General features: G+C 50.1%; 1 non-coding gene across 1 annotated transcript; it reads left to right on the top strand.

Moving 5' to 3' along the window:
- The first annotated feature begins 10,306 nt into the window (after positions 1 to 10,306).
- On the top strand, positions 10,307 to 10,454 carry LOC118989061 (U4 spliceosomal RNA). The gene has a single exon (XR_005066941.1). It is a non-coding gene; the product is annotated as a U4 spliceosomal RNA (small nuclear RNA).
- Positions 10,455 to 12,304: the final 1,850 nt, after the last annotated feature.

Genomic DNA, 12,304 nt, shown 5'->3' with positions numbered 1-12,304 from the left:
CTGAGGTTCAGAGAGCCTCAGAACTGGCCAAGCCTTTAACTGGCTTGTCCAAAGTCACACACAGGGTGAGCAGGGTTTGAAGGAGCTCTGGAGTTCAGCCGAAATCTGCAGTCTTCCTGCCACTTCCTGCTGCAGTAGCACTCGGCAGCTGCTGGGGGCGCCACCGAGCAAAGACGCCCTCCAAGGGCCCTGTCAGGAGCTGCGTTCCTACAAAAGGCATTCTCCTCCCAACCCCACCAAAATGTTTCTCACAAAACAACGCAGTAAAAAAGATTTCCCTTATCCCCCCAAGTTATTGAAAATATTTCTCCCAACCGAAATGAAAAGTGCCTTTTTGGACTTTGGCCATATGACCGAGTGCTTTCCCAGTGGTGTGGCGTTGAAACAAGAGGGCTTTGAATTCCAGCCGATGGAAAAGCAGTGTCTCAGCGGGAACACCTTCTGCCGACCGATGCAGCCTTGAGTCTAGTCTTCAAAGGATGCCCCGCTGGCCACCTGCTGGAAGGTTCTCAGCCCATCAGTAAACGTTTACTGCACCACACAGGGCACGGAAGCCAGAACCAGCCAGTGCCTCCCCTACGTTTTCCTGGTTGAAGTCCACACATGCAGTAGAGACCCTGAGATGCTTCCTCAAAGTCAGGTTCGGATTCTCACCCAAGTCAGAGTGGCTCTCGTCACCCCACTTGTATGTCCTATTTTGCATTATCTTATGCTGGGCACCCTCGACATAGAGTCAGAGGCCACTCTGCAGAGGAAACTTTGTTTACACAGCGTGTCTGACCTTGCAGTCTGTGCTGTCCCCGGGCCTGCTGGCAAAGGCATCCCTTGGCTGGCGTCTGGGAACTTGGACTTCCAAAGGACGCCCAACAGCCCTAACTGATAAGACTGACACAGAAGTGCCCAAACTGTTTGTACAAACAATGTGTTTTATGAAAATATCTGCTTTCCTTCAGGGAGTCTGGAAATCTGGTGGTTGACAGAGGGGCCTGTGTGACTAGCCCCCCAAATAAAAACCTTGGGCACTGAGTTCCCAATGAGCTTACCCACGTTACTGTAGGAATTATTCGTGTTCTGTGTGATGCCACCAGAATAGGACTCTTGGAAGCTTATGCCTGGTCTCCTCCATGGCCCTCTTCCCTGTGCTGAGCCAGCTTTGTATCCTTGCCTGAAATACCTCATGATTTTGAGTGTGACTCTGAGCTGAGTCCTGGAGTGAGTTCCTCCAGGGAGGCATCGGTCTGTTGCACCCCACCCTGCAGAAACGGAAACGTGGCTGACACACACTGTGATGTCCCCAAGGCCACAGAGCTGGCAGGAGCCATAAGGCCATGATCCAAACACCACCTTTTCATCACAACACCAAACCACTTCACGAAGGACTAGTATATAAGCCATGTATCCACACGTCAATCTGCACTAGCAGAAGGAAATCTCAGTCTTGATTTAGTCGTTTTACACACCACCATCTCTGGAATATGGTCCCGTCTGAGAAATGATGGGACAATGGGATTCCTGAGCAGTCCCGTACACGACAGAGACCACCTGGAGCCCAGGTATTTGACGATGTTCTTCCTCAGCTCAAGGTGAGCCAGCTGGCAGAACCAGAGCAGAGCCTCAGATCCAGGCACACTGCCCACCACACCGCTGGCTCTCTCCCCCCACACTGCTCCACCCCCTTGAAAAACGGTATTATTATCCCAAGCAAATGGCCCAAATTTTGTCCTGAAAGGGCTCCAAGAGGCAGGGTCCGGGTCCAAGAGACACTCTTGCAACAGTGACCTTTAGCTGTTCTCCTCCAAATGAGACCCAATCAGGCATAATGAGCTTAGATCAGGCGGAGAATTGTTTTCCTCTCCCTGCCTCTCTTTTCTCCCAGCCTTTATCGGCATTTTAGCAGAAGGCTGTTTTTCCTTCTGCACTTATTTATATTTAGCCTGAGCATCCTGTTAATTACAGAGCAGTTACAGGAGAATTAGGAACACTATATATAAATTTGCCATTTATGCAAATTGCAAAGAGGGAACAAAGAAAAATTAGCTTAATTAACGTAATTGCCAAAAAGAAAAAAAAAGCAGGAGGGGAGGCAAACCCGGCTTTAATCAGAGAAGAGGCGAAGGAAGTGTCAAGGAAATGATGACCCAAATCAGCACAGATTGGAGGGCTCTGACCTTTCAGGAGCGCAAGCCCTTGCTGAGATGCTGGGACGACGGCGGCAGCGGAGGGAAGGGGCAGAGAAGCCTCGGTATAGAAACGCCACATGGTCGCACGCAATAAAACCCTTGTGCGTGCAACGCTGTCGGTGTGTGTGCGTGTGTTGTGAGCACCTGAGGCGCAGTGGGAGCAACACGCTGCTCGCGTCGCTTGTCCAGCAAACACATTACTAAGTGCCACCTCGGTGCCGGGGACTGTCCAGTGCTGGGGACGCACAAACAGCACGCAGCCACTGCCCCCGTGAGGTTGGGGAGTTAGAACAGAGAAGGCAATAAACAAACGCCGTGTTAAGAGCAAACAAGAAGGGCTTAAATATAGAAGCGTTGCCAGATTTAGTGAATAAAAATATAGAATGCTCGGTTAAATTTTAATTTCTGAGCAACAACAAATATATTCTTAGTGCAAGGATCTCCATGAAATCTTTGGGGTATACTTATGCCAAAAGATGTACTTTGTTGTTCCTCTGAAATTCGGCTCAATTGGACACCCCGTCTTTTTACCAGCAACCTTCCTGAGGAAGTCAGCACACAGGAGGGTCCCTCCCGTTTCTCCCCCAGGACCACAGGAATGTCCGGGGCCGCCCCTTGAAAGCAGAAAACTGTTCCCTGGCCAAGCACGGGTCCTGTCAGTGGAGCAGAGGGAAAAGCTATGAATGAGCGGAGCTGGGGCAGCGAGGAGCCAGCGGACAGGCCAAGCAGCCCCCGGTTTGCCATTATGGCAGCGCCGAACCCCAGCTCCGCAGGTCTTTGGTGACACTCCCAGACACACTACGTCTGTGAGCGTGCGCCCCTGTGCCCCCGAGGAGGGCAGCGCTCCACACCTGGGCAGCAGTTTGCACACCTCGATTCACTGAGTCCTCACAGCCCATGCGAGGCAGGTTACATGGTCCCCATTTCACAGATGGAGAGGTCGGCACAGAGGAGCTCACGGGCCCCAGGACAAGCGACTGGAGCATCGGGCTAACAAGCATCAGAGCTGGGATTTGACCCAGGCTCCTGGCTCCAGGGGACGGACATCCTTCGACTGACCTTCCTCTCTTCATGAGCGATTTCTTTGACAAGATACAGAAATATGTAAATAGCAAAACCAAACACATAGACAGGGTCTGGCACAAATAACCCCCCTTTTTATTACTAAATCTTTTACTATAAAATCATGAGCATGTCATTCTGTAACATAACAATATCACACTCAAGCACAGCATTCAGCATTTTAGGTGAAATGTCCAAACGAAAACGAGAAATTATTACACCCATGTCATTATCCTGCCTACCACAATCGAGCAGGCGCTCCTTCTGCCGGACCCTGCATATTATGGAGGGGTTCAGTTGACACACAGTTGGTTTTCCCAGGACTGAGGGTTTTTCCAGATCATGGGTCTCCATTGCTAAAACCAGGGCAACTATAGGCAAACCAGGACACGTTGATCAGCCTACGTGGCTTTAAGAATTCTCCAGGCCTGGTAAACGGTAAGTTTTACAAAGAAGTAGCAGCTACAACTCCTGCCGATCTCGCCTGTGCCTCGATTTCCCCACCTGTACATTGAAGACACTGGAAGTCACCCAACGGAGCTTCCTGAAGATTAAAGAGATGATGCACGTCGCGTGCTTAACCGCCACAGGGCACACACCCAGGAGCACTCGCGAGTGTGACGATGGTGGCCATGTTCTACTGGTAATGATGGAGAAGGAACAGGCTGAGAAGTTAAACACACAGCTAATTAGTAAGAGAACTGGGGTGTGAAACCGAGTTGGCCTGTCTCCAAGGCTCTTGATTTTGTTTCTTTTGTGCCATGTTGTAAGCAAATGATTGAATAATGATATAGAACTTGAACCAAGACTTAAAGAATGAATCAGGTTGGATATCTGGTCATCTATTGATTCATCGACAAGTACTGATCAGACTCCATCACGTGCCAGACAGTCTAGAGAACAAAACCGATGTGCAATTACTGTCCCCCAGACTGGGGACCTGGGAAGGGTGGGAAGCAGGCGGGCACCCTAGACAGAGAGATATGAACCTGGTGTCATTCTTCCCACCCTACTCCCAGGTCAAAGTGAATATTCACACATGGGAAGATCCCTGAGAAGGTAAAGCCACTCTGTGAATCCTAAGGGGGCAGCTGACATCTCATTAAGACGCCTTCTCGTTTACGAGCTCTGACCGGAGCGGGCTGGTTTCTCACCCAGTCATCAGGCCCCGTCTCCAGGGCCGTGTCAGCCCCACCCTCTCCGCAGCCTGGCACTCCCAGGTGACGCTCCACTCCCATGTCAACAGCCAGTAATATACCCGGAGAGGCTGAGGACAAGTAAACAGGGTCTATTTTCAGCCCCTTTGCTGCGGGTTTTGACAGAGCTTCACTCTGACATGCTCCTTCAACAAACACAAACAGACAACAGACCCACTGTGTGATTCGAAACCAGCGCACGGAGGGGGCGGAGAGTTCCTAATTAACTAGTCCTGGGATGACACACAGAGCATCCTTTAGCACCAACTCCCATCCATGAAGACAGCTTGGAGCTGGCAGGAGGGGAAGGGGGGCGGCTTCCTCCCCAGAGTCTGAGTGGGAGTAGGTCACTGGAAAGGAGCTTGTTTCAACAAAACCTCTCTCAAGGATCTGTCTGTTTCAGGCAACACAGAGAAATAAGGGCAAGACCAGGTGGGTGGCCAATAGAAGGATGAGCAGGCAAACATTGAATTCCTCAGTGGAACGCACGCCGAGGAGCTGTGCAAGGGCACACCACTCCCCAACGCCCCACCACGATGCCTGAGAACAGACATGGGTCAGGTCAACAGGTCCAGCGCAGAGGTGGCCCAGCTCCGGGCCTCCCAGCCGACCACCTGGTGGGGTGGAGCCACCCGCCCAATAGATAGGGACCTTAAGGCTTTCTCCAGGGTCTGGTTCCTTCCCAAGGAGCCCAGGAGGGAAGCCCCAAGACTCAAGTCTGCCTCAGCGTTCTTAAGTCCTCCAGAGAGAGCGCAAGCCAAAAGGTCAAGATTGCTCACAAATCCAAAGAACCAGAATGGACTCCAAGCCAAGTGCCAGGTTTCCTCCACAAAATGAAATCAAAAGACAGCAGCCTGAGAAGGCAACGGGAAGGGTCCCGGGTAAGGACGCCCAGGGGTCGCAGGTATCTGGGGATGTGCAGAGACGGGGCTGTACAAGGCCGGGGGCGGTTGTAGCGCCGGGATGGAGACGACTCCAGGGGCAAACGAGCTCCAGTGAGGCCTCTCTCCTTCAGACTCGCTCATTCACGGTCACTGCCTCGCTCACCCACTGCAATCAGCCATCTTGCTTTTTCAGACCACGTCGTTCTGGCAGCTGATTGGGTCCACACACAGCAAGCCAGCTGGTCAGAATCCCCCGCAGGCATTGGTTCTCTCCTTCCCTCGCTCATTCGCTCAGCCTGCCAGTCAACAGTTTAGGCAGCCAGATACTGTCAGTCCCTCGGCCTTTCACCCGGTTAGTCGTACCGTCCATTCATTCATTCTGGGCAATCATTTGACTCTCCCACTCATTCAATTCTTTCACCCTGTTCAGTTCTTGCTTCTGTCCATCAGTTAGTCACTAAGCAACCAGTCATTTCACTAAGCTATTCACTCATTTACTCAGACTTCCAAAGCTAGTCCATAATTCACGGGCATTCGTGTATTTATTCATTGATTCGTCAGTCCTTCAGCAAGGCAGCAAGGCAGGCAGTCCGTTACTTTGTCGTAGCGAATTTGTCCAAGTCTGAGATGACATCTCTAATCTATGCTTTTCTTCAGTTAAACTTGAGTTAGCATGATGGTCCCAAAGGCCCAGACTGCAGGGTGTAGCTTTAGGTATAAATTTCCTCTCTTTGTTATAAAAATAAGAATACATCTCAGAGCCCAATATAAGCACTATCTTTGCACAAATAGATTGCTAACATGGGTGTCCCGAGAGCCTGCTGCACAGATTGAGGGGCCCAGGCTCCAGATGGCCCACAGGGAGGTGACACAGGGTGGGGGGTAGGAGTCCAGGGACCGCCCCATGAAACCCAGCATAGAATCCATCCCAGAACAAGCACTTACAAAATGTTTCTTTTAAATTATGTCTTTCCTTGGATTAAAAAGTGATACATAGTCATTAGAAAATAAAGTTTTAAACAAGAAAATGAAAATCAGCCACAATTCTACCACCCAGAGTTAACAGTTATTAACATTTTAGTACATATGGGTAGACCTCTGTACCCACACTAAAGGTATGGGTACAGAGGCATACCTTTAGTGTGCCAAAGGTATGTACCTCTACCAAAAAGCAAAATGATTAAGCACAGGTTTTAAACACTGGTTCTTGTAAGAGCAACATGTAGTTAGTACGTGAAGCACGTGCCAAAGCACTGGGGAGAGTTTTGTCCACTGGGGCAGCAGTTAGACGTCGTGATCACAATTAAAATGAATAATTTAGTAAGTGATTTAGACTTGCTGTTTTAAGTTGACTTTCTACTAAATTAGTGTACAGTAATTGAACACTTATGATACCATAAGAATCATCAAGTTTATGAGTTTAATGTAATCTATTTAATTTATAAGACTCGAGTACTTGGAAAACTTTGTTAATCAGACAAATTTTTAAAACATTTTTACTTATTTTATTTTTTAAAGATGGAAAGGGAGGGAGAAAGAGAAGGAGAGAAACATTACTGTGTGGTTGCCTCTCATGGGCTCCCTACAGGGAATTTGACCTGTAACCCAGGCATGTGCCCTGACTGGGAATCGAACCAGTGACCCTTTGGTTTGCAGGCCAGTGCTCAATCCACTGAGCCACACCAGCCAGGGCTAATCAGACAGTGTAAGTACTAAAAATAAGTATCGAAGTTACAAAGCCAGTTGAAAATCCTTAATTACACATGAGATGAGGCATTAATAAAGGTTTTCTTATAAGAAACTATTCATTTTGGCTAGACTTGTATAGACAGAATAAGCCAAACTTCGAAAGTTTGAGAAAGAACACTACTTTATAAATGTAATAAACTCAATGTTCAATTTTAAAACCAAGGTAACCGTGAGTGATCTTCCACACTCACATAAACTTCACGTGAGGACCTTAAGAAAACACCCAGCTTATAGCAGCATCGACAAAGACACGATGCACCCCATCTTACAGCGGAGCACCCCATATCTTCCCAGGAACCGCCCCTTCCCATGGGGGAGATATCAGAGATGACAAGATTTGGGTGGTCCTGCCACTCCCTAAAACTGCCATGTTGTGCTGACACATCTGTGTGACCATGTCTGCAGTCACAGTCTAAGCCCAGAGACAGGGGGACAACACCACCTTCACCCAGCCGGGTGCCCGGCACACAGCATGCGTTCAAGCAAGATGCCGATGAAATGAGAGGCCCGTGTGCCGAGTGCAGGTGCAGAGGGTCTTGCATCTCAAAACTGTGGGATGTGTCTCTCCGTCTGCAAGGTTTTCCCTTGTGAGGGGGTGGCCACAGGGATGTCAGACCTGGGTGGGGGGGTGGGATTCTCGCTCTCTAGCGAGTCCTTCTTGGTTGCGGGGCCTCTCGGTCCAACCATTGCCCTGACTCTTCCTTGGTGTGTCCAGACAGGTCACTCATCACAGTGAAACTCCTGAGCCTACCCTTGGAAGGCACAAGGTTACGCAGCAGAGAGGGAGGGGGAAGAGGCACTGTGGAAAACGCCTGCCAACTGCCGGGACCCCAGGCAGGGAGCTTGCCTGATCTGTTGGAAGACCAAAAAAAAAAAAAACCCTCGAAACAGAAGGGCTGCCCTTTACCCTTGGTAACTTGGCCCCCAGGCTCCAGAGAGGTATAGGGCGAGTCAGGGCACAGAAGCACCAGACAGGCCGGGTGAGGAGGATGCAGGGGAAAGGCAGACAGCTGCAGATGGCCGCGTCCCTCGCACTCAGCTCTGCCTGTGTTTTACAGAGGAGGACACGGAGGCTCAGAGGCTGGATTAGTCACCCACTCTCACTGTCCTGTCAGCAAGGGGCCCAGCTGGGATTTGAACCCACTGCCGCTCTGCCTCCAGATCTGAGTTAGTCTCGCCTGCATGAAGGGCCCTGGAATTCCTTACCCTTCCCGGAGCCCGCAGAAGAGCCCTCTGGTGCTCCTGGGCCCTCGCCTCCGTTTTCTTCCCCAGACACGTTCCTCCAGCCTCCTTTCTCTGTCTTTGGAAACCTCACTCCTGACTCCAGAGCTCCCGCTGTGTCTTCAGTTTTAATTTCAAAGCACTAATTAAGGTTCCATCATTTTTCTGAGTTGCAGACGATTTTGTCCCAGAACCGTAGATGTCAGTCCAGGAACAAAAGCCAGCGTTCCAGGTTTCTCTAACAAGGGCTGCAGTTGCCCCTTCCCCCTCCATTTCCTTGAAGACAACAAGGAGAAGAGCGATGATGTCATCTCTCAGCCTTGATAGATACAGTTGTTAGCTCCTCATTGGAGTTCCTAGGCAGGTAAGCTGATGACAAGAGTGCTCTTCAGTGACCTGCAAAATGTCCCCTCTTACAAGCCCTGATGACTCAGGATGCGACAGCCAGCAGCCTAAAGAGACCAACCTACCCAACCCCTGGCCACGGGGTCCGCCTGCTTCTCTGAACTCTGGGCAACCTCACTGACAAATGGCTCTTACTACAGATAATTTCCCTCTTGGCACTATTTCAGCCCCTGGTTTGTGCTTAGTATCAACATGCCCTTAAACTACTCTCTTTGGAGGTGAGCATGGAGGATCTATCCCCCAGGGGTGTGAGTGTGAATGCCAATGAATACAAATGCGATGAGACTTCGTGATTCTCACACTCACAGCCCTACGCCACCACCCGACTCCGCAGCCAGAGGTGGAGTCCACAGCACCGGTGGTCCAGAGAGGAGAAGAGGAGGGGGCCTTGCCCCTCAGCATCCTCTAGCTTACCTCGTCTCCAAGGTCAAAAGTAGCACCTCCCTCTGCTGCCCCCCTGAAGTGTTGCATTGACGTGGCCGTTTCGGTCTGTAACAACAGCTGTTCACGGTTGAATGTAAAAGGGTTTTCCTTGTTGATCTAACCTACCTCCCACTGCTCCACCTGCAATCCTATATGGCCGTGGACTAGTAACCAGAAAGACTGAGTAAGTGAAGTACTAGAACCTCCGGTCTTACTAAATCCCTGAGACATTTTCCGGGTTGTAAACCCATGCACCCGCGTGCCCACGCCCTGCTAACTCAGGGGAGTAAAATGTTATGGGAAACACATGTGAAGGTCTTATTGGAGCGAAGACAGCCACGGCAACCTTCTCCGACAAACCCTCCTCTTACCTCTACAGTCAGAATAAACCCCTCGGTTTGGGGGAGAGAAAATCACCTCTCTTCTCTTCCTAAGCATACAAGTTCGATTTCCCCCAGTTTTCACCACCGTCCTCCTAGTCTCCTGAGATACACACATCCATCCACCCTCTGTCCATCCATCCATGAATCCGCACACCCGCCATTTCCCACCTCTTCCCAAACTAGCCATGAGCCCCTGGGTGTCCAGTGCGTGGCTGGGCCTTCAAACTACAGGAGGAATGACTTCCATGCGGGTTGGGACAGGACCCTCCCAAGGCCCCTCCCAAAGGAGAAGAGCTGCAGCGTGTGAAGTTTTGTCTTCCATCACTGACAGGAACTACAAGATCAGCTACTTGTTTCACTTAGATTCGTTCTCACTCTCAGTGCTACAGCCTGAGTCCAGGGCCAAGAAGAAACCAGCCGGCAGAATCACCGCCACTTGCACACGAGGCTTCCTTGCAGCCTCTCTGGGTCACTTCAAGCTGACTCTGAGTCTTCTAAGTTGATTCTGTTCTTTCCCCAGGTAAGCTCTGAGAATGGCTGTGAATTTCAGCAATCTAGAGTGTGGCCTCTGTCACAGTGACTCATTGAGTGGAGTCATCAATGAGGAAATGAAGGGAATGGGTCCTTAACACAGGGAGGTTCATTCATTCATTCATTCATTCATTCTTCACTCGCTCATTCAACAAACAACTTATTTAATACCTAGAATATACAAGGCATGGTTATGTGAACTGACGGGATAGTGATGAATAAAACAACAGGCCAACCTTCCCGTAGCTTCTGACATAGAATAGGAAGAAAGGAGCTTTGCGCAGTGGCAGTACCGTAGCCAATGAGGTTTATCCGAGGCGCGATTATTGCTAATAGAACAGGAAGAAAGGAACGGATGAATCACAGCACAGAATGGTACCTGCTGTGATGAGGCGTAAATGAGGGGTTTGTGAGATGACAGAGAGGGAGGCAGCACAGCTGAGTTGATTCCTACAGCAATCAGCAAGGCCTGGGGCAGGCGAGGGAGGACGAGAGTCACTCCTGGAAAGGACAAGCCAGGTAGAGAGGTGGAAATGTCCGGCAGGATCGGGGAACTTCACGGTATGAAGTGAAAGAGTGTCCTGAGTTGAGCTGGAGGAGTTTGCCAGAGGCCAGAGTGTGGTGAGCATCAGTTGCCACGCTAAGGTATTTGAACTTTCTCCTGAAGATAATCAAGATCCACTAACGCATTTCCAAGGAAAATGAAAGATACTTCCAAGGTCAATGTGGTTACAAGAAGCTTCACTGGCGATTTGCCGTCCAAGACATTGAGACTTAAGAGCACGAATGAGTCTTTCTCAGTGTGAGGGAACCCTTGAGAATCCCAGGTTGGCCGAGGGGAACCTCAGACCAAAAAAGTTACAAAAGAAGGTTCTGGAAGCTGAGAGCCTCTGTAGGCCTGTTAAGCATCTCTATTCCAACACGGACAGTTCATCCACAAACAGACAGACATGCTTCTTTTGTGCCTGGCATCACGCCAGCCACAGTCAAGGACAAAAAGGGAAGCAGGTACCATCTAGTGCCTGCCCTTCGGCAGGAGATGCAGGGGAAGTGGCATCAAAGCAGCGGCATTTCTCTGGGTCGCCTGTTCAGTGCCTCCTCCCCGATCTCTGTCAGCTCTCCACCATGCAATTAATTTTGCATCTGATTCCAGGCATCTCTGCGGTGGCTGATCACAGCCAGAACCACTTAATCACTTGAGCCGCCTCAGATCCTCAGGCTGCACAGAGCTCTCCGTTTGTGATGGTCTTGCCGCTGAAAAGACGTCTCAAAGCACACTCATACACACGAAGGTACTAATGGGGTAATAGTTGGGGATGTTCAGAGGATTTAGAACTTGCCCTCTGAAGGCTCGGAGCTTTGCACCTGGGGGAAATGGATCACACCGGTCCCTTTGCCCGGTGTCTCATCTGGGAAGTCTGTAATCTCCCCTTGAGCGTCTTGACCATTTTCTCAGCTGAGTTTGCCTTTTCTTCTGCTTTTCTCTCTTCTCCCTCAAGCAAGTTCACTTTATTTGGGTCTGGAGGTCTGGGCACCTTTTACTGGCTTTCCTTTGTGGTCTGTAATATGACCCAGGATGCAGCAACCTCTTTCTGTGGACCTTAATGTGATGTTTTCCTCCCTAGTGCGGCTATTTCTCAGCGTTTTCTGGCCTCAGGTGGGTGGGGTGGAAGCTGGGGTTTCCCCTGATACACGCCCACCGCCAGTGGGACCAGGTGGGATGGAATTGGAGAACGGAGGTGAAGGCACGCTAACCCAGGGGGCCGCAAGTTACGTTGGGTGGTCAGCGGGTTACGAGACACAAAACGACAGGCAGAGTTGGAAAGTGTAGAGATAACAGAAAGTAGGGCTTTTGTTTCTCAGATCAGGAAAATAAAGATAAATGCTTGTCCGACATCACATTTCTGATCATCCGAAGCTACCTGAATCTGGACCTACGTGACTTCTTCCCATGAGCATCTGGGCCTATTAGCTGCCTCCTAGAATCAGAAATCACTGGACTCTGCTCACAGAATGAAGATCCCTCTTCTCTAGAAAATTCCCCAGGCTGTCTCTCACTGGTGGCCATGTTTTATCATATGGTCTCATTCTCCTGACCAAGGCTGATTGAACTGGCCCTGGGCACTTGGCTCAAATGAAAGTAATCACATACGAACATTGAAATTCAGGATGTGGCCCAAGGAAGATTTGAGTGTTTTCCTCACTGTGGCTGGAGCTGGAATGTGGGCATGGCCATTACCGTGTGACAGGTGGACAGAGGGGACGTCCTG

The sequence above is a fragment of the Sturnira hondurensis genome, unplaced genomic scaffold (genome assembly GCF_014824575.4).
Source record: "Sturnira hondurensis isolate 20B ecotype Veracruz unplaced genomic scaffold, ASM1482457v3 Scaffold0006413, whole genome shotgun sequence".
NCBI classification, from domain to species: Eukaryota; Metazoa; Chordata; class Mammalia; order Chiroptera; family Phyllostomidae; genus Sturnira; species Sturnira hondurensis.
The sequence above is the reverse complement of the archived record's forward strand: the minus strand, read 5'-3'. Positions and strand labels throughout refer to the sequence as shown.